The following is a 21,216-nucleotide window of genomic DNA, read 5'->3' as shown; positions in this document are numbered from 1 at the left end:
TATAAAAAGAACAATGTGACTCTTTAAAAAGAACAATATAGCTATATGTCTCTTTAAAAGAACAATGTGCCTCTCAAAAAGATCACTGCGCCTCTTGAAAATTTTCATGCGAGCTTTAGGTTAAAAATTAGAAAGCGCCTTGCAGCAACCTTTACTTCGTGTAAGCTATATGAATTATATTAAAGTGTTTATGTTTTTCTTAAGCTGATTTAAGATTATTGGCCAAGTGCTGGCAAAATAGGTCGACGTCGTAAGATGGTTGCATTACTTGGAGTTCCTCTCGTTTTGGAGCTGTAGGTCCAAGAAGCTTTGACAGTTGTTTGTCCGTGATGACAATGTTCTTTGCTGTCAGTCGGTTTCCAGGTTGTAGCATAAGTGTCTGCCTTTCATCTTCTGTTACCACTAGTATTTGTCGTGGATGAATTCCAAATGAGCCCACAACAAACTTGCGCATTTTTGAATATCGTCGACTATACTTTTGACAAACGTAGTTTATGAGAGCGTGTAATATCATTGAGATTATAAAAGCGATTGTGCCAATTATGACAGACATTTCCCAAGTGTCACTTTGCGTGAAACGATTCTTTAAACTAGGTCGAATACTCTGCATATTCATTAAAATTGGTTGGGCGATTTCATCTAATTTATTCAACGATGGTCTTTGATGGTTAGGAATTTCTGACATTTGGATTTGTATTTCCTCAATGAACTGTTGTCTTGCTTGAGCAATGGTTGCAAAATGTGGCAGGTTGTCAATTGCCGGAACTTTTGATAAGAGATGTTTCAAAGGGTCAGTTAGTCTAATATCCAGTTTTTGAAGCGTTGTGTTTTGGCATGAAAACATGTCTGCTCTGATTTCTAAAAATGTGGTTTCCAGTTTTGTCCCGCATTGAAGTTCAATGATGCAGACTTGGCATCCTGGTAAAGGTGTTCTTTTCAATGGATCATGGTTTATTATTGGGCTTATATACATTTTGAAATTCGATGATGCTGATGTTATTAACCACTTGCCATTTCCCAAATTTCTCGCTTTTTCCGTTACTGGCAATCTCACGGTTTTAATTTCACACTTTTGCAGAGCAGTTAAATGATTGTTAATAAGTAGTGATCCAAGACATGTATCTTGGGCTGTTTCCAGAGAGAAACCGTTTATACACACCGAGAAGCTTCTCGACCCGACACATCTATTGATTTCGTCCTGTGAAAGTGACGCTATTTTCTGAGGAGAAGAAACTGCTATAAAATCAGATTCATTAGCATACTGTGATGCGCGACCGTCTGTTCCATCATTAGGCATGGGTATTGGTATTGCTTTATACAAATTTAAAACTGTCGCTGCGGTAACAAATGGAATGACTAATGTGAAGTACATCCCATCGTCAAAAATGTCTACGTTTCTCAGTATTTTCGTTTCATAGCAAGTTAGAATTTGTGTTATTGGTAAAGCCAATGAAAGACGTTCATTTGTGTCGGATTGCCAGTGGTTTATATCTCGAAGTATTTCCTCTAAATCTGATCTAGGTAGGAGTGCCATAGGAATCAATTTATTCACCATAATCATTACCGAGTTCAAAATTGTTACCTTATAGCTGTAGATGGCAACACGGTACATTTTAAGTTCATTTAGCAACGCTGAAAAAGATCCCAGAAGACTCGCCTGTACTTGAAGCATTTGGTCCCTTGCGTAGAACAATTGGGAGCATGCCATCAATGCTCTTGAGTTATTTTGGATAATATCCACTGCTTTCATCAACACCATTGTGTGATTTTTCTGCGTTTGGATAATTCACTTTTGCACTGAGTTTACATCGTCGAGTTGGTCAGCAATGAGGTACATTTTTGAGTTGACTTTGCCTTTAACTTCTACCCACCGATGGTTGTTCAATTCAATCTGTGACAAGGCCAAGTCGATGTCTTCACGTTCTCGACTGGATCCTCCGCAAGCTCCGAAAATGCTGCCGAGAGAACACGCTATTCCTGCTCGTGCAGTTACAGCTGTTAATGCTCCTACAGCAATTAGGCCGGCTCCTCTTTTTGTCCGTTCGTTATCAGTTGTTGTTTGCTCTTTTGTTCCAAATGTTCTCTGTATTTCGTTTTTTATATTCAATATGTCTAGTTGGACTGATTTGAATTCGTTTTCCGTATGATGGAGAAGATAGTCGAAGTTTAAACTGGTCTCATTTGTGTTCATATGATCCAGTTGACAACCAAATGAATAGTCATTCCAAGAGTTTTTCAAAAGTAGCGAAAGATTTCTGAATTGATTTTGCAACGAGACATTCATTCTTGGAAAAGGAACTAGAAATTGAATATTCACGAATTTTTCAGCAAGGAGTAGCTGCTGTTGGTATATAAAATCAATACCTTTCTGTGATTCGATTTTGTTGTCATTATAACAAATGTGCACTATAATTATGAGAAATATAAGGTATTTCCAAGAAATCATTTTGGAGGGTTTTCTCAAAAGATTGAATGCTACAGGGCTTACAATTATTTTCAGGTGGCCAATCTAAAAATATTTTATGCCTGTAGAAATAGACATATTTAAATAATAAGTAGGCGTTATTTTTTTTTGTTTTTCATGGCTTGTGAACATTTTGAGGCAATGTTAGGAAACTTTTTATGACTGCTGCTGGGTGCAATAATACTCCCGAAGCAAAAGAGGCGTTTTTGAAAGACAAAAACTCAGACGATGTTTTTCTGGCAGTCTGTATTATCAAGCCAAGTGTATTTTCCTAAGGAATGTTTTTGTCGGTATTTAATCGACTGCATGATCAACAAACTTAGGCTGAGACATCTCTACATGTAGAACTCACAAGATCTCAAGCCACCCTGTTTTAGCTTGAGGATCTGTATATTTGGTCTCTTGAACTTGTAAATTCTTAACTTTGCAAAACTTGCAACTATCTTTGCAAAACTTGAACTAAAATTTTTAATATGTAGAGGCGCACTTTTTTTTGCGAGGCACATCAATAAGATTTGCTCAATAACAAAATAATGCAATAATTCTGGTTGTTTAGGGGCTGTAATGTTGTGCGCTTGAAATGTGCACTATGTAGTTCTGTATAATGGTAATGTATATTCAAAATCCAATTTTGGATTAGCACGGTAAGAATGTTTTTAGTTTGAGAATGAATCTGTTTCTGTTGTTTTGTGTTCTCTTCGCTTTGAGTTCCGCATGCACAGAAGGAAATATATCTGACAATTTTGAAGTATTGTGCTGCTCTGATAGAATCGTTTTTATTAAAGATCGTATTGTGGTATATGAAAGCTCCAATATCGAGTATCCTTGTCGAGAGAATGTCAACGTTGGTGAGAGTTATCATTATATTCTGTTAGTGGCATTTGCCTTTGGCTGCTGTATATGGTGTGTGCCCTGCCTTTTTGGTTTTGTAGTAATCGCAAATTGTTAATAAATATTGGTAAACTCTCTTTTTTTTGAAACTAGTATGCAATTAATGGTAATTTTTCAATTGAATTTTCAAATGATAATAAACGAAATTGACGATTTTTAGATAAAGGCGCAAACAAGGGCTAGATCAAATTTTTCTAGCATTCATGAACGGATAGTAAATTTTAATGCCAAGTATCGTAATCCAGAAACGCTGAAATCACTTGGCTGGGAACCTGTTCCTGTAATTGATGTAAATTGGGCGGCCTCCTGGACTGACGCAACGAATGCAATTATTTCATCCGGTTATTCTCAATTTGTAAACAATGATTGGGTCGTAAAGCCAATTGCCCTTGCGAATCATCAGCTATTTAGTTTTGACAGTAATTTTGAAAGAAATTGATAATGAATTCGATTTTAAAACCGAGTTGGATAACTATTTTCATGTAAAATCAAGTATAACACCGAGAGGTCGGGAGTCCAGAATTTATGAAAAACTTTATTGTCCAAATGACGAAATAAACAAGTATTCCTGGTGCTATAGTCTATCTGTTGAAGGCTTGGTAAAATTTTCAGTTACAAATACACTTCAACAAACGAAAATCGATGGAATAGCTCAGTTTAACAGTTGGATAACGGATGGCCATATTGAGACTGGCGGCGATGATTCTATATCGGTAACTCTATTGGGCGAAAAACTGTATTTCATTTGTACTCCTGGAACTCATTCCATAAATTTCGAGAAATTAATACGAAATGTTAACGATTTTATATCATCTGTTGAAGCTGGTCCAGAAAACACTTCAGTTAAATCTAATGTTAAGTTTTATATTCCTGAACCCAATTTATCACTTTGTCAACCCAGCTTAGCTTCTCATGCTGTTTTAACTTCAACAATTGGCGTTTCTTTTGTTTGGGGATGGAAAGCCTGCAATTTAAATGACACAAAGAGAATAGATCGTACACTTCGAAATTATGCGTCTGGTATTGAACACGGTGTTTATAAGAGCTTGTTAAATTATGCTGGATTGGATGGTGCCTTACAAATAAGCAGAGAAATAGACAAATCACGAAATTCTGGGCATAGTGGCCTGTCTGAACATTTATATGCATTTCAACAATCAGGGCAAAAGTATTCTGAAGGCCAATGTTCGAGTAAAGGTGGGCGAAAGTCTGGTATTGCCGGTGCGAGTAAAAGATTACAGCGCAGTCTCAGATTTCCCAACAATAAGAGGAAATATCTCGAGGGCCGCTCTAATAAAGAAGGTTGTTACTGGAATAAAATAAGTGTAATATTTCTTAATGTAATATGACAAATGTTATTTAGGTTTGTGGAAGAAGCGTCTAAGAAAATTTAGCTGGAGCTTATGTGAGTCAATCAGAAGTGTTGACTTGTCAAATCAGCTACAAATGCAATGTATTGAACAGTGTAGTGCTCTGGTTAACCGTGGGAGCATGTGTGTAGCGGTTTCAAAATGGCAAAAAACAGAATTGTGTACAATATTGGACTGCAAGTCCAGCATGTGAAGAGCTAATTGGGGTTTGTAAATCTAATTCCGCTTGTCCGTGTGCAATGATACATAGGTGAAAGTTATATCAATAGAAAGCTCACACTGTGCCTAGAAGCGCTCAGGATGTACTTTTTTGATTTTTGCCTTCTGTTTTTAATAATTAGCAATTTTTGATTAATTAATGTATTAACATTGAGGAACCTGTCGTTCATGCGTTAAAATTCAGAGACTTGGGTCTTACTTTGGTTTGAAGTCTGTTTATTCCTAATTACCCTCAGGCTAAATTGGAATGATTTGTTCATTCAAGCGAAACGCCACTGTTTGAAATGGCTTTTTGTCATAAGTAAAGTAATTTTAAGTAAAGAACGATTTTTAACGAACTAATGAAAGGCAATTAATTTTGAAAAAAGATTAAGGAATAGTAAGTTATTAAGATGACTGAAAGTGCTGCGTTTGCTTGCGTATGCGACCGTATCGCGAAACTGTTTGTCCTACTTGGGGGGAGCTTGATGTTGTTGGTTTTTGCGGTTGTGGTATGCGTGTTTGAACTGTATGTGCTGTGTTTGCTGTTTGTTGTTTTGCCAACTCACGTTCATGTCGCTTTTCCTTCAACAGTTTAGCTAGGTTTGAAACTGGTATATTAGATGTTGTTGGAAGTTCTGTAATATTGTGTTCATTTTGGACAGATTTAGGACTGGACTGCGGAGTATGTGATGTGCTAGATTGTTTTTCCGAGTCTGGAGTATAAAATGGTGAAGTATCAGCTGTACTTTCTGTATTAGGTGTTTTTGGCGAATCTTCTGCAGTCCTATTCCTTAAAACTTCGGCTTCACGGTTTGACTTAGCTTCTGCTGCTATTGTTGAATGGACTTTCACTTGTCGGTTTTTGTCATAAGAAAAAGTTAATTCCTCAAGCGTGTGGTCAAAGAGGTTTGATTCACGCAGTGCCTCAGGTATCATTGGGTCTGCTGTAAACAGTTTGTCATCGATATCTCGCAGATCTTGAATTTTATATTGTGGTTTAATGGGTTTGAGTCTAAATCTACGAACGATTTGCGTGTTATTTGTATTTACTTTTCTTATTAAATAGTTACTTCGAGTAAGAACTTTTTCAATTCTAAATAATCCTGTCAATTTGCATTCTAAGTTACTAATCTTCTCATGTTCTGTAGAGAGTTTTGGGCTCAGCAACATGCAATAGTCATGTAATTTCAATGGTGCAGCTTTGGCTTTTCTGTCATAATATTCCCGATATTTGTTGAAAGAATTAACTAAGTTATCTTTGGTTTGACTGAATAATGTCGCCATTTTGCTTTGGATATCGGAAATATAGTCATATTGGCATTGCTGGTGGTATATATTTTTGTTACTGAAGCGTAAATCTAATGGATTTTGCGGTATTCTACCGTGGAAGATAAGAGTTGAGGGCAAGCTATTGTAGAATGGTAACTAGTGTTGTGTTGAAACACTGCGAAATCTACATATTTATGCCAATCCCTTGGCAGTTGGTTTTCATAAATTCGTAAATAGCGTTTCAGTGGGCCATGGGACCTTTCCAAAGCTCCGATTGAGCGTGTTTAACAGTGGCATGTTCAATTTTAAATTCTAAAAGCGTTGAGAGCTCTCCTAACATTCGCGAAGTAAATTGTGTGCCTTGATCTCTAAGTATGACTATTGGTATATAGGAATGCCGCATAAACCATTGCATAAGGAATTTACAGACTGTTTCAGCTGAGATTGAAGTTAAGGGCTGTGCAAACATATATTTAGAAAACACGTCCATTCCTGTTAGTATATACGAGTAGCCTCCAGACTTTGGTAGTTGGCCAACTATGTCAATTTGTAACATGTCTGCGGGTAGGCTTGTATTTGAACTAACGGGGGATAAGGGCATAGTTAGTGTTTCGTGTTTTGGAGATTTAGCTTGTAAACATGTGGGGCAATTGTTTATATAAGTAATCAAAAATTCTGTGTAGCCCGGGAAATAGAATTTCCTTCGGAACTCGTGAATGGTCTTTTGTATGCCTAAACGTCCCTTAAGCTTAGAGTTATGAATCCGGTATATAAGTTCTGTTCGCAGTTGTTTTGGAATGACAATCTGTTTGATAAAATTTCTTCCTGAATGGTCATAAAATTTTCGACAAAGTATGTTTCCATCAAGAATTAAACGACTAAGTTGCTTATGATATTTCTGTAAGTCGTACGAACCATACGTGCTTATTGGTGGTTCCTTCTTTTTTAACCAGTTCAACGCTTTTTGAATATCTTGGTCCTTTGACTGTTCATTGAACATATCAATTGCTTTTAAGCACTCACTTAATTCAAATTTATCCAAGGGGTGTTCTTCCGATAATTTGTTGATACTCTGATCTTTCGGCTCAATGAAGGAATTTAGCTCAATTGTACTACAAGTTTCCTCACTGTCAATAGTTATAAGAGGAACGTGAACTGCTGTTGTTAATGTTGTAAGACTATTATCTGGTGTTTGTGCTAGTACTTCAACTTTAATGTCTCTTATAGGAATTCGATCACTTAGCTTCAGCTTTAACTTGGTGTTAGGGTTAACATGAATGCGTGATAGATAGTCTGCGGCTGCGTTAGCTTTTCCAGAAATATGTCCTAATACAAAGTTAACATGAATGCGTGATAGATAGTCTGCGGCTGCGTTAGCTTTTCCAGAAATATGTCCTAATACAAAGTTAAAAGATAATACATAGTCAACAGCGTTCCATAAGTTTCCCGGTAATTTCTTCGTCTGAAAGAAACGTGTGACACTTTTGTTATCTGTTAGGACTATTACTGGTTTTGTTGATACTCCCCATATGTAGTGCTCGAATGACTCAAAGGCTAAATATATTCCGAGGAATTCTTTGGCATAAATTGAGTGTTTAAGTTGCGCTGGCGAAAACAAATGGGAGCCAAAAGAAACAGGTGCGTCAGTTTTATCCTTATTTAATTCTTCACATTCTAAATTGTCTTCGATTAATAAGATAAAACCTGCTGCGTAAAAGCTGGCATCACAAACGATTATGAACTGGCAACCTGGTTGAGCTAATTTCAACGACATTGAACAAGCTTTAATTAAGTCATTTTTGAGTGTGGCCAGAGATTCATGATGGTTGTTCGTAATGTTAAATTCACTTTCTTTTCGTAATAATTTGAAGAAATATTGCATGAATCCAATCAATCGACGAACTTGTTTTATGGTTTTTGGCATTCTAACATTTGCAAGGAATTTTTCAACTTTCGGTTTATTAGGACGAATGCCAGCGGCTGATAATTCATGTCCAAGAAATCGTATTTTTGGAATGCCAAATTGGCATTTTTCGATTGACAGTTTAAAACCTAGACTTTGAATGCAGCGGAAAATTTGTTCTAAATTATCGATCAACGTGTTTCCATCGTTTGCACCACTTCCCAGGTCATCGAAATAAACAAAACACTTATCACTAGCAACACATGACTGTAAATGCTTGCTCACACAAGAACTGAATGCTGTTGGTGATCGGCTGAGTCCTTGTGCTAGTCTTTTGAACGCAAAGGTTCTACCTCCAAAATTAAATGCCAGTAGTTGCACACTCAAATTATCCGCCATTTGCATAGAGAAATAGGCTTGGCTGCAATCCATTTTTGCGAAGATCGTTTTTCCTGCTAGATGCGCTGTCGCGTCGGCCATTGTTGGTATAGGATAATTATTATTGTTATAATCATGGCGTAGCAAGTGGTTTATACGTCTAAGGTCAATTAAAATTCTGAGTTTTCCCGAAGATTTTCTTTGTGCAAATATTGGAGACGAGTAGCGCGAGAAAGGTAGAGTAGTGATAATATCGTAGTACTGCATCAGAGCTAACTCTACAATCAGTTCGTCTCTGAGATGTATTGGTGTTGCTGGGTTTGGTGAGTAAATTGGTCTATTGTGCTCCGGTGTCAGTTTAACTGGACAGTCCGTGTTTTTTCCAAGGTCCAATCTATGTCTAGCAAATATTTTATGGTATTTGACCAACAAATTTTCCATATGTTTCTTTTGGTCATGCGAAAATATCGAGTCAGTCCAATCAAATTTGGAAAGAAACTTAGTTCTATTTTCTTTATCTACTGTCGGATCCAATTTTTCATCCTGTCGTAATTTCACAACAGTGTCGTAAATTTTTTTCCAAACCCCTGTAAGTTTTGAATTTTCATGACAGTTCTCAGGTGTTGGGAACAAAAAGTTATCTGTAGGTATCCATGTTCTAGAACTTCTTTTATTTTCGTTGAAAATTTTGTTTTCTGTAATTGACGATATAATTGATGGTTCAATAGGATCTATATAGTTTGCTTGATTTGGCGTTAAGAAAATGAACTTTGCTATTTGAGTTCGTGGGGAAATAGTAACAGTGAAAGGGTTCAGGTTCAAAATACCAATTTTCGTTCTTCGTTGTGAATCAAGTTTGTTTATTGAAGAAGTGACACATAGGCTCGATTTTTTCTCGAATAAAGAAGACGGCTCAATTATTCCAATGGCATTCTTAAATGCGATATCTGGTTTGAGAATCGAGACTTCGACAATATCTTGATAATTTGGCTTCAGTGTTATTTTACTTACTGTAATAAGTACTTGCTGTCTTGAGTTTCCTTGGTTACCTATGGAGTTGAGACTCAAGGTAACATCTGGAAAATATAAAAGTTTCTTTGACGGATCAATAACAATTTGATTTTTGATAAAGAATGGGTTACCAAGAATAGCAGTACTCATTTGGTCAAGAACGAGAAACTCTTCGCTATAGGTATTCAACCCAACATTTAATTCAATAAGTACTTTTCCTAGTACTCTGACTTTTTTGCCATCAGCCACATAAACTTTTTCAGGAAAATTCTTCGGTAATTTAGTAACACATGCTGGTTTATTTAGAGTAATATTTTGTAGTATAGTTTTTGAAAGTGCACTTGAGAATGCCCCAGTGTCAATTAAAATTTTAAAGCAATTTCCTTGAAAGTGTAATGGTAAATAGAAAAGATTTGTTCCCGTTATCGGCACTGAATTATAACTACTGTTAGCTAGTGCTGTAAAAAAAGGCTGCTGCTGCGTAATTAGTTTCTTGGGATTGTAGCGAATGGCACATGCGTTCCTCGCTGTGGTACTGGTTTGAACCAACACTGACTCTGTATGTGGCCTGGTTGACCACAGTTTCTACAAATAATCGGGCTATATCTGTGATCACGGCCGCGTTGGTTATAGAAACCACTGCCAGTATGACCGAATTGTTGTCGTTGGTAACCTTGGTGCTTCGAGGGTCTGTTATTTCCGCGGTTTGAATTAAATTGAATTTGTCGTCGGCGTCGAAAGCTACCTCTATGAAAGCCTCTATTGTTTGACCGGTCGACCGAGATTTGCATTTTATTCATTTGCCTGCCGAGTTCTCTTTGACTAGACGCTAAATTTTTATTAGCAGCCGCGATGTTGTTCAATGCTGTTGCAAGGTTACTTGAGCTATTGTCAGTAATAGAATTGAATCCTGTGGCTTGAGCGTCTTCATCAGGCAAGATGCTTTTTAATGTTAGTCTTTTTGAGACTGATGCACATAGGTCATTTACAGTTGTTGTTTCCGGTTGCATCAGAAGCTTCAATCTTATATGCGTAGGCATTCCTGAAATGAATGCGTCCCTTATTCGCCTTGTTCGTTCTGCTGAATAGTCGTTTCCTCCGGAGTCTGCAAATGCTATATTAGCAAGTCTTGTGATGTCTGTCAGAAAGTCTTCTGGCGTCTCTTTTGATTGATTAAACTTTCGTTCTTGAAATTTTAATTTGTAAAGCTCCACTCTATTTGCGCTCAAATATCGGTTTTCTAGTGACAGTAACGCATTATTAAGTGTGTTTTTGTTGGCAGTTGGTAATTCCAGAAAATAGTTTAGAGCACCGCCTTGCAAATGAAGTTTTGAAAATCCAACCTGTTGGGCGTTTGGTACTTGAGCGAGGGCGATGGAAGATTCCAGTTGCTCGCGGAATACTCTAAAGTCTTCTGTAACAGCTCCCGTGAATGGGGTCAAGCTGACGCTTTGTGGCGCTGCTGCTGGTGGAGGTGGAGCAATTCCTCGAATCGCTGTTGCAATAGTATTTGCAGCTGCTGCAACATCTGCCATGTTGTCAAGATTGTAACTTAAATCTCAAAAAGACAATTTTTTTCTAAAAGTTCTGGGATGGGTCAATGTAAGAATAATTTAAGTTTCAAGATATTGATATCAAAAAATGTATAGAGCATATAAGAAACCAATATAAATTAGGGAAAGTTGGTAGGCAAGGAAAATTAATTAATCAAGTTTGAAGCACATTTGAGGGTTTAAATGAATTGTTATGTTGGCTAAATCCAGCCCCGATAAAATTGAATTAAAATCCGGGCAGGTATTATCTGTAAAATAGAAGCATTTACGATTGTCGATTGTATAAATTAAATGCAAGTTTGTTGAGGTAGAATTGATTATGTAACTGTTTAATAGACCTTCTTTATCGCCAATTCGAATTCTAAGCTTTTTTCGCTTCACGCTCACAGTTTTAAACATTTTTTTAAAAAAAATTATATATAATAAAGCTATGCGTTCTTTCGAAACAAACAATCAAGTTTTGAATTGTTTAATGTATATTATCTTTCTGCTCTTTTCCTGTCACCATCTTCTATCACTATTAATTCTATGCTATATGACTTTTCAGATGCAGGTTCTGAGCAGATTCCCTCTAATTCTCTCAATTTCAAAACATCTTTTTGCAACTTTATTCTAACACTCTATCTCTTCCAACTCTTTCATGCAACTTCTTCAATTGTTTTTGTAAGTCAATCTAATAAACCAATCACAATCCATTTCTAAATAGCTACAAATTCATTTTACCATATCAGAATTTCAACCAATACAAAAGTGTAATTCACCTCAAATCTGGATTAGGAATTTGTATATGACAAAAACGTTTCGAAGCCAGTGAAGTCAGAACGCATTCTTCAAAAACATTAGATTTTGTGACACCAAACCCTTTTTACACCTTCCTGTGACAACAATATTGTCATGTTTGGCCTGTAATTAACGAGAGTAGGTCATTGTACAGGAACTTTCATACGACTAGAAAGACGAAGTGAAAACAACAATTGAAGACAAAATTAAAAAATTCAATTAAATTCTTCGAGAAACTATTGTCGAAGCCGGTAAAACCAGAGTCTATATCTGTAAGGCTTTTAATTTTTTCAATTTTTTTTTATTTTGAACGCCAATGATGGGATATATGAACAGTCAATCACGTGATAATGTGACAAAAGTAGAAAATGTGAAAAATGGGCAAATACCTGGAAAAAAAATGAAATCTAGTAGTATCAAAGCCAGAAAACCATAAGTTAAGGAAAACCCCAATACAGATTGAAATGGAAATCAGTAAAAAGAAGAGGCATACTTTCATTGCTGACACTAAGCTACAAGTTGACCAAATTATGAGAAAAACGGAGGCAAAGTTCATTAAGAAATTAATTATTTAAAAATCAAAAATATTAAAGTCAAAACGACCATAAACTTTCAAGTAAAAAACTAGATACAATGATTTGGAACATTTTAGGAAACGAATTGGACCTCTCACTAGTGAGCTTTGAATTAAAATGTTCTGTTATTTAATTAATATATAAAAAAGATCGAATTTTTTTTTATAAAAAAAACCGACTGATTACAATGCGAATGATTTTTGGATTGTAACTGTCCAAGATAGGTCCAAAACTAGCTCTGCTAAAGCTGTTCGTCCATTGAGAACATTTAATTTTTAGAATGTTTCAGATATAGGTATTTTAGTTCAAAATCAAGAAATGCTTTGTTTTTGATAATCAACGAGTTAAGTTAGCGAAAAACGGCAAAGTTTTAATTACGGAGCACTCGCAACGGAAGTTGAAGTAGAAATAGCTCCCTTTTGAGTCTACAAAGATTGTGTTAGTGGTGTTTAGGTGTGTACTTTCGGCAAATATATTCAAGGTGGACTAAAGAAACTTATTTCGTGAAGAAGTCTGAATTTTGAAATATTTAGCCAGAATATTTGACAAAATAAAATGACCGACAATTTTTGTCATTAAAAGCAAAATCAACAACACTTTCTTTAAAAGATTCAACAATTTTTAGCAAAATTAGCGAAATTTTAGTCAAAAATTCCGGAAAATGTGAATTAAATCAACGGAATTCACTCAATGTCTCAAACGTTTAAAACTCGATAACTCCCTGTAAAAAAACGAAATAAAAAAAATAATTCCATATGCTACGCTGAACAAGCTTTCTAATGATACCAGTCTCAACTCTCTACGATGAATATATCGATCGGCCAAAATTGTCTGAACAAAAACCCATTTGAGTATATAGTTCCTCCCCCCTCAAGAGGGGTCGGAACAATAAGTATAGGTCAAGGTTCAATTGATCGTCCATTTTAGATCACCAAGAATGTCGACAATAAAACATACCCGGCAGATTTCCGAAAAGTAGCAGCGATTGATTCCCATAAAGCCGATTGGGATTGAAGGACCAGAAAAACATAAACCGACAAATGTCGGAAGAATTGCTCTTGAACAGGCGAGGCAATTTAATTCAGGGGCTGTAGCCTAGATCAATTTGTCTTTATGGGTGCAAAAAACCCTCAACCCGCCACCATTCGAACCACTGACCTCCCGGTCCTCAGCCACACGCACTAACCACTGCGCTACGAATCCCTTACCTGTACTATTCTGCAACCGATTTATATTAGCAACACGCTTTACTTCGGAGCAATAGAGATCACTCAAAAATGAAGAAAGAAAGCGTGAAAAACTCACTTGAGAAGTCAAAGAATGTTCTAGAAGAAAAACGCAAAACTGGCAAGCGAAAAATTTGCATAAAAAAACACACGTTTACAATTGCTATGAACTTCGTTCAAGAGCAATAAAAATTGATTGTTGTACAACAACATTAATGTGCGAACCATTTTGATTGGATTTTATAGTTATGCATGCTCCTTATTCTTAATGAAAAGGTGCAGGAGCTAGAATCAAGGCCAAAATGCACAAGAGATATTAAATATGACTTATTAAAAAAGTTCAAGTAGCGGGAATTTATGGTTTTATTTTGATTAGATTTTTGATTTCGCTTATGACTCCGTGCATTTTAAATTGCTTTGCTGAGAAACTGTTGCTTAAAAGCAACTTACCGCTACGCCGTTCTCGACAAATACCAGATTTTCTGGGTGACTTTATCAGAGTTATGTGACCACTGCATCAAAACTCAAAACAAATTCAAAAAGCTGTGCAAGAACATTACGTTTTTCAATGAAGATAAAAATGTGAGCTCCATATTCTTATGGTGTATTTTTGCTTTTAATAGTGCAATAACGAATTTGTTTATTTAAGATTTAAAAAACGTAACATAATGTTATCAACCAAATTGATCTAGCATTATGTAGTCGGTTATGCGCTTGTCATTCCAGCATTAGTAGGCTGTAATGCGCTTGTCATTTCAACACACAGTCCCTAAATTGAAATTGATTCGACATTTGGCTGTTTGTGTTATGACAGAACAAAACATATGGCGCAAAATTGAAAAATTAATCGAATTTGCAATGAGAACAAACTCAATTTCAAGTTGAGCCATTTGCATTTAATAAGCTAACGTTTAAAGTCCTAAACTCTTTTCGAACAACTCTAGATATGTGTGGTTTATTAGTTCAAAGAGGCAAAATAATATATAATCGAACAAGGAGGCTCGGTAAAGTGCGATCGCCCGTAAGGTTCCGACCCTGCTCATCCACAATTTTGGCATAATTGTCTACCAGATGAGGAACAGATAGAAAACCCCAAAATTAAAGTATTTTTTTTAAAAAAATGGTGTATGAACGAAAAGATAGCCTCCAAAGCAAATAACTCAGTGGAGTAAAAAATGATGCATTAGAACCATGAGATAAGCCAATATTGAGAAAGCGAGTCAAGACCAACAGCAAAATCAAACAACAACAACAGCAACAACAACAACAACAACAACAACAACAACAACCAGAACAACAACAACAACAACAACAACAAACATTATTTACATCAAAAAATTTATGTCCGCTTTAAAAAACAAAACTTAATAACAAAGTCAAAACAGCGTCAGATAAAACTGAAACTGAACAAAATCACTTGTAATTCACCAGAAAAGAAAAAAAATAATTCACCAGTCAATAATAAAGCTTGGTAACAATTAGACAATAAAGAAAAACAGTAAAACTGAAAAATTCGCATACCTTTTTTAAAAACAATTAAATTCGAAGTAATGAAAACCCTTAGAAATCAACTAAAATATCTCATAGGTTTACGATTATTAGTGTTTCTAAAGATGGGAATAAAGAACTGTCAGTATTGAATTTCTATGCGGTTGAAAAAGAACAAAATAGTAAAAAAAAATCAGTTAATTTTTGCCAGAAAACGCTTTTGAAGCCGTAAAGCCAAATTTTGGCCCTCAAAATAAGTTCAATTGCAACTTCTTCGAACACTGATGATGTTTTAAGTGACCTCTCATTAATAAAACCAGGTAACAAGTAGACAAATAGAAGAAAAGGCAAAATTAAGTAATACTTGTTTTTTTTTCGAAAAAAAATATTTCCAAAGACATAAAAGCCATTACTTACATGATGAAATATTTAAATAGGTTCGTTTATTTTTCGAAAGGAAGCCCTTGAGACCTGCAATTATCCAGAACATATCTTTCCTATACAAAAGAAACGTAAAAATGAAAAATCAAAAAATAATTTATTTTTTTTTGTGAAAAAAACGTTTCGAAGCCAGTGAAGTCAGAACGCATTCTTCAAAAACATTAGATTTTGTGACACCAAACCCTTTTTACACCTTCCCGTGATAACAAAATTGTCATGTTTGGCCTGTAATTAACGAGAGTAGGTCATTGTACAGGAACTTTCATACGACTATAAAGACGAAGTGAAAACAGCAATTGAAGACAAAATTAAAAAATTCAATTGAATTCTTCGAGAAACTATTTTCGAAGCCGGTAAAACCAGAGTCTATATCTGTAAGGCTTTTAATTTTTTCATTTTTTTTATTTTGAACGCCAATGATGGGATATATGAACAGTCAATCACGTGATAATGTGACAAAAGTAGAAAATGTGAAAAATGGGCAAATACCAGGAAAATGAAATCTAGTAGTATCAAAGCCAGAAAACCATAAGTTAAGTTGGAAAACCCCAATACAGATTGAAATGGAAATCAGTAAAAAGAAGAGGCATACTTTCATTGCTGACACTAAGCTACAAGTTGACCAAATTATGAGAAAAACGGAGGCAAAGTTCAAAAAGAAATTAATTATTTAAAAATCAAAAATATTAAAATCAAAACGACCAAAAGCTTTAAAGTAAAAAACTAGATACAATGATTTGGAACATTTTAGGAAGCGAATTGGACCTCTCACTAGTGAGCTTTGAATTAAAATGTTCTGTTATTTAATTAATATAAAAAAAAGATCGAATTTTTTTTTATAAAAAAACCGACTGATTACAATGCGAATTATTTTTGGACTGTAACTGTCCAAGATTGGTCCAAAACTAGCTCTGCTAAAGCTGTTCGTCCATTCAGAACATTTAAATTTCAGAATGTTTTAGATATAAGTATTTTAGTTTAAAAAATGCTCTGTTTTTGATAATCAACGAGTTAAGTTAGCGAAAAACGGCAAAGTTTTAATTACGGAGCACTCGCAACGGAAGTTGAAGTAGAAATAGCTCCCTTTTGAGTCTACAAAGATTGTGTTAGTGGTGTTTAGGTGTGTACTTTCGGCAAATATATTCAAGGTGGACTAAAGAAACTTATTTCGTGATGAAGAAGTCTCAATTTTGAAATATTTAGCCAGAATTTTTGACAAAATAAAATAAAAATGACCGACATTTTTTGTCATTAAAAACAAAATCAACAACACTTTCTTTAAAATATGCAACAATTTTTTGCAAAATTAGCACAATTTTAGTCAAAAATTCCGGAAAATGTGAATTAAATCAACGGAATTCACTCAATGTCTCAAACGTTTAAAACTCGATAACTCCCTGTAAAAAACGAAATAAAAAAAATAATTCCATATGCTACGCTGAACAAGCTTTCTAATGATACCAGTCTCAACTCTCTACGATGAATATATCGATCGGCCAAAATTGTCTGAACAAAAACCCATTTGAGTATATAGTTCCTCCCCCCTCAAGAGGGGTCGGAACAATAAGTATAGGTCAAGGTTCAATTGATCGTCCATTTTAGATCACCAAGAATGTCGACAATAAAACATACCCGGCAGATTTCCGAAAAGTAGCAGCGATTGATTCCCATAAAGCCGATTGGGATTGAAGGACCAGAAAAACATAAACCGACAAATGTCGGAAGAATTGCTCTTGAACAGGCGAGGCAATTTAATTCAGGGGCTGTAGCCTAGATCAATTTGTCTTTATGGGTGCAAAAAACCCTCAACCCGCCACCATTCGAACCACTGACCTCCCGGTCCTCAACCACAGGCACTAACCACTGCGCTACGAATCACTTACCTGTACTATTCTGCAACCGATTTATATTAGCAACACGCTTTACTTCGGAGCAATAGAGATCACTCAAAAATGAAGAAAGAAAGCGTGAAAAACTCACTTGAGAAGTCAAAGAATGTTCTAGAAGAAAAACGCAAAACTGGCAAGCGAAAAATTTGCATAAAAAAACACACGTTTACAATTGCTATGAACTTCGTTCAAGAGCAATAAAAATTGATTGTTGTACAACAACATTAATGTGCGAACCATTTTGATTGGATTTTATAGTTATGCATGCTCCTGTTTCTTAATGAAAAGATGCAGGAGCTAGAATCAAGGCCAAAATGCACAAGAGATATTAAATATGACTTATTAAAAAAGTTCAAGTAGCGGGAATTTATGGTTTTATTTTGTTTAGATTTTTGATTTCGCTTATGACTCATTTTGAATTGCTTTGCTAAGAAACTGCTGCTTAAAAGCAACTTACCGCTACGCCGTTCTCGACAAATACCAGATTTTCTGGGTGACTTTATCAGAGTCACGTGACCACTGCATCAAAACTCAAAACAAATTTAAAAAGCTGTGCAAGAACATTACGTTTTTCAATGAAGATAAAAATGTGAGCTCCATAAAGTTTTTAAACACATTGAAATTATCTCAGAACAATGACCACGCGGATCTATTCTGGCCCCCTCAAGTCATTTTATGACCCCCACTAACAAATTATGTTGTTATATAGAACGTTACAATTTAAAAAACATGTCCGTTTGAGGAGAGGGGAGTTGGCATAAAAGCTATATGCCCACTAATGTGGGGGGAGGAGGGACAGAATAGATGATTGGAAAGGTGTTTGAACCAATTACTATGACAGAAAGGGTAGCCGCAGTTGTGATGAGTTAGAGAGAAACTGCATATGTGTTTCGTATTTGAGTATGGCTTTTCAAAACGAGAGACATTTAGTGACACCTCATTGCTCCCATTCCGTTCTGAATAATTACAAATTTCCTCTTTCCCTCCCTCACCCACCCACCCACACAACCAACGCTCCTCCCCCTTGAATCGCCTTCTCAACCCACCACCCTCATTCCTTGCAATTTGGTCAGTCCCTCCACTAACTTTGTTCACGTATTTGAGACGGGGCAACTACAAGGCTACCCAAATTGGAAGATAAGTGCCTGGCTAATATGGGTAGAATTCCTCCCTTCAAATACATCTCTAATTTCTCATTAGATAAAAGAGACGAAGCATCAATCTCCAAATTGGACGACAAGGGGTTTAGCCGAGAATTAAAATTGAGAATTTAAGCCGACCTCACGCCATTTCTTAATGGTCGGAGAACAGAATATTTTGACCAAACGGATTTGTTTGACCAAAAAGTATTAAGCTGTCGTCTAAGTTTCTCACTTTTTCCTCGTCGGCTGAACGCCCTGTCGATTATTATCACCAGACGCGACGCATGACTTCGAAAGACAGATTTAAAACTGACTGCCCACAATTCCAATGCAATGGACGGAGGAACAGCAATAGCTCAATTTACAAATCAGACTTTTTTTTTTAAAAAAATGGAAAGGAATTACTATATTTCTAAGTATTGTACAGCGATGCTTTAGATAGGTATCATAACTAAACCTATTTTGAAAAATGCTACCGTTGGCTACAAATTTGAATAAGTGGTCCTGATTTTTTTCTTGATTTCTGGTTTAAATGGTTTTTGAATCAAAACGATAAAAACACCGCCTTCAAAATAATTTTGAATTCAGTTAACACTGACTGCCTTATTTTTACTAGAAATTTGATCAAATGCGAAGTATTAATTTTTTTTGAAGCATAAATTAAAAGCTAACATACATGAAACGGTTAAACATTCTTGAAACAAAAAATATTATATACAAATCACGCAGGCATTCATTAATAATACTTTAACAATGAAGGCAAAAAATCAAATGAATTAACGAATTTGCTGTTACCTTCCTAAATGTAGAAAACAGCTTTTGAACGCTCCTAAATTGCTATTTAAAGGCATAGTAACACAGTTAAAATGAAGTTAAAATAACTGCATTTCTCTACCACTTTTTAGCAGCTTTAAAGTAAAAAAACTAAACCCACTAATGTCGGACGAATTGCCCTCGAACGACTGGCGAGGTAAACAATTTAGACGGGGCATATAGATGGGGGGGGGGGTAAAGAAACTTTTATGGTGCAAAAATTTCTGACTCGGGTGGGGTTCTCACAATTGACCTCTCCGATGAGACCCGGTGACATTAACCGCTACACTACACGGGCTATATACGATCATCGCTGACAGTCGGTTTTTATTCATTCAAAAAATCTTAAAGTGAATCGTGAAAGTTTCGATTTCACTCAAGAAGTGAACCCGAAAGAATGTTCCAGAAGAAAGCGCTCAGGCAAAAATTTTGCATAAAAAGCCACGCGTTTACAACAATTGCTCTACTTTCGTTCGAAAGCAATTAAACATTCAAGCGAAAGAAATACTAAACAGTTAACCAAAAATTTTGCACAAATACAACACGACAACACTTGCTTCAAACTTCGCTCGACGGCAATTAAAAACATGAATAAAAATCTGTTCTAGTCACAATCGGCTAAAAACGCGGCATCTTATAAATAATGTCTGAAGCAATTTGGAACCTTTAAAAAGCTGCTCTCTGCTAAGTATTCATCAGTACTCCTGCTTATCCGATAAAATTACAGGGGACGGGTAGTTTACCTTCAGTTTTTGGTTACTGATTTTCTCCCCCCCCCCCCCCCCCCCCACCTTCTTTTCCAACGCACTCATCCAGCTCACCCCAAATTACCACTACCTCTATGTTACCACTACCAGTTACATAGTAGACATATCAAAATTAAACATTACCAGGGGGACAGATCACATTGAAATTGGTACTTTTACTCTTGAAAGAGAAAGTAGAATTAGTGGGGCGACCACCCTCGTAGGGGGGAGGGGTGATATTAACAAGCGGCGGACGGCGGGTGAAATAGAATGGCATATGTATCAGATTTGTAGGTTTATAAACTAGTGCAACATACTATCAATGTCCAAGGGAAGCGCAGTCGTCATTTCAACACTTAATTTCACAAAACGCTCTTTTTCACGTTTGCAACCCACACGCACACACTAACATATATATCTACACACACGACAGTTAGTATAGACTGACTATGTGCAATATCTAACGCAATAGCAGTGTGGTACACATTGGCTGCGCAAAATTGGGCTCAAAATTTACCCGTACACGTTCTTTAGGGCAAAATACAATAAAATTCAAGCTATAAAACCTAAATAACCAGCTCTAGTTTATTGTTATGCAAGTCTACATAATAGTTTGCAGTTTGTTCATGTCATTTTTACCATAACTGCCCCTGCCCCCTTTTCCGCGCGCTCGTTTCCCTGTTTTAGCCCTAGTTGGAATAGGAAAAATGACGGTATCATATCTTCTAATCATCTCTCTTTTCGGGAGTTTTTGGGGGCGCTCCGTAGGAGGATAGTCGATAACGTGAAATACAGAGAGAACAGAATGAACAAAAAGTGGGGTAGTTGTAGCTGCAGTGGGCTACTGGGGGGGGGGGGGGGGGGAGGGGTAGGTTAGATTGACTTCACTTCAGTTAGCAACATTGACGTACTTAATCTCCATTTTTAAGGATTACAGCCCCGCTCACAGCTAGATTAATACAGAGTTACAATAGCTAAGCTGTACGCACTGATATTTTAACTGCAAATGGCCAAATTAGGCTGCAAGAAGGTTCCCAATTTAGTTGACAAAATTGTGGTTATTATAAACAATTCAA

The 21,216-nt window shown here is 36.1% G+C and overlaps 2 protein-coding genes across 6 annotated transcripts in view; one reads left to right on the top strand and one right to left on the bottom strand.

Annotated features, from left to right (window-relative positions):
- The window catches only part of LOC142339590 (membrane-associated protein Hem-like), a 479,910-nt gene that overhangs the window by 163,703 nt on the left and 294,991 nt on the right, over positions 1-21,216 (top strand). The window contains exon 1 of one of the 5 annotated variants that reach the window (XM_075389733.1): positions 5,981-5,992. The exons of the other annotated variants lie outside the window; for them this stretch is intronic. The gene's annotated coding sequence lies outside the window, so the exon portion shown is untranslated. Of the gene's footprint in view, positions 1-5,980; positions 5,993-21,216 lie in introns of those variants that run through there. 5 annotated transcript variants of the gene reach the window in all.
- LOC142339592 (potassium voltage-gated channel protein Shal-like) overlaps positions 1-21,216 on the bottom strand; it is a 109,010-nt gene that overhangs the window by 59,869 nt on the left and 27,925 nt on the right. The gene's annotated exons all lie outside the window — the stretch shown is intronic.

The sequence above is a fragment of the Convolutriloba macropyga genome, chromosome 5 (genome assembly GCF_964194025.1).
Source record: "Convolutriloba macropyga chromosome 5, txConMacr16.3, whole genome shotgun sequence".
Lineage (NCBI taxonomy): Eukaryota > Metazoa > Xenacoelomorpha > Acoela > Convolutidae > Convolutriloba > Convolutriloba macropyga.
This window is presented reverse-complemented; position numbering and strand designations above follow the sequence as displayed.